The sequence below is a fragment of the Chiloscyllium punctatum genome, unplaced genomic scaffold (genome assembly GCF_047496795.1).
Source record: "Chiloscyllium punctatum isolate Juve2018m unplaced genomic scaffold, sChiPun1.3 scaffold_331, whole genome shotgun sequence".
Classification (NCBI taxonomy): Eukaryota; Metazoa; Chordata; class Chondrichthyes; order Orectolobiformes; family Hemiscylliidae; genus Chiloscyllium; species Chiloscyllium punctatum.
In genome coordinates this window covers 59,954-61,693 of record NW_027310065.1, presented here as the reverse complement: position 1 = coordinate 61,693, position 1,740 = coordinate 59,954, and the positions used below count along the sequence as shown (strand labels likewise).

The window sequence follows — 1,740 nt, the reverse complement described above, 5'->3', positions numbered from 1 at the left end:
CAGAGGATTGTTCCTGTTCTTGGAACGTTTCATAAACAAAACTCCTGTCTCGCAAATAAGAAGTGGGAAAAGTTGTTGGCAGGAAGAATAGAGAAAGTGTTGACTGTGAGGACTCTGTCTCGTCAGCAGATGGGATTCCATCTTATGGGCAAGTGGAGACAGCTTTCACTCAGGAACAGAGGTGTGATCAAACATAGTCGGATCGACGTGTCCAAACCAACCCCTACACTGGGTTACAATACTGCAAGTGGAGCAGAGAGCTGGATTTCTTTAAAGGAGGGAAAGGGCCCATCGTGAGGCTTGAACCTACGGCCTTGAGATTAAGCATCTCATGCTCTCGGACTAAAATCGCTGGGCCTGGCTCACGATTGGTGAGTGTGTCATTTCATACTGAGCATATTTCACCCGGCATTGCAATTTACAAGGATCCAGTTCATTCCTCCCAATCACAAATGTCATCATTCACACTTTCCATTTCTCAGCTATTATTCCTTCAGAACATTATTATCTATTTAACACTTGTCTCTGGATTTAAGACTCAATATAAATATTTTCATATTTTTATCCTCATCTTTATGTCTCCGGAGTGATTCCCATTCACTCTGGCAGATGGTAAATCAATTGGGAAATTCCCGAAGGAAACCCAATCATTCCTGTTTGGAGTGTAAGGAATCCCACCTGCTGACGAGACAGAGTCCTCACAGTCAACACTTTCTCTAGTCTTCCTGCCAACAACTTTTCCCACTTCTTATTTGCGAGACAGGAGTTTTGTTTATGAAACGTTCCAAGAACAGGAACAATCCTCTGAAGCCGTGTCCAATTTAAAGTGGAATGGTTGTCCCTTTCACACGGGAAGAGCCGTTCCTGGGGAAGGATTTTCCATGTGCTGTGTCCCAGGGCTGAGCAGGAAGCCGCTGATTGAAGCTGCAGAAGCCGCTTTCTGTTGGCAGCGGGGCCTTGGAGAGATTGGGGCCACTTCCAGCTGCAGACTCGGGTGAGTTCTCGTGGTTGCAGTGTCGGGACATGGTTGGTCTCAATGCTTGAACTGAAATAATTGAGGCTCAGTGCGAAGGGAGGGCTCGAACCACCGAACTTTCAGACAAACGCGCTGACTATTTGAGACACAGAAACTGGCCACGCATATTTCCGAAAGCAGAGGGGTTGAGGAGGCTTCGACTGCAAGGACCCACACTGTTTTCAGAGTCAGTCTGGATCAGAGGCCTGAGCAGCTGCAAACACAACAACGAAAACGCATAGGGCCTGCTATGTTCAACTGTCAGCAGTAGAACACTAGTTATCGTGGTAGCGGTGGGATTCGAACCCACAACTCGATATTGACTAGAGCTTAAATCCAGCGCCTTAGACCACTCGGCCACGCCACCTTACAGGGCCAGAGTGTCAAAATTGTCATTACTAGTGTTTCAGCATCGCTTCACTTCAGTCACGAACATTTCGCGCATTCAAAAACGAACGTGATGCAATTTGGAAAGTATTTGAAAGGGTTTCCAAGGTTTGCACTGTTTGGACAATAGCACGAAGCTGAATTGGCTTCGACAGTTTTCCCTGGAGCTTCAGGGCTGAGGAATGGCCTTACAGAATTTTATAAAGACATGAGGCAGACGGACAGAGAAAAGAGTCAGGGAGTAATTTTTCACAAGGCACATGAGTTCAAAGCGAGATAACATTGGTTTAATGTGAGAACAGTAACATTTAAAGGGGATTTGAGGGACACTTGTTTTG

General features: G+C 46.1%; 1 non-coding gene across 1 annotated transcript; it reads right to left on the bottom strand.

Moving 5' to 3' along the window:
• Positions 1-1,300: 1,300 nt before the first annotated feature.
• On the bottom strand, positions 1,301-1,382 carry trnal-uaa (transfer RNA leucine (anticodon UAA)). Its single transcript is given in 2 exon segments — positions 1,301-1,333; positions 1,345-1,382. It is a non-coding gene; the product is annotated as a tRNA-Leu (tRNA).
• Positions 1,383-1,740: the final 358 nt, after the last annotated feature.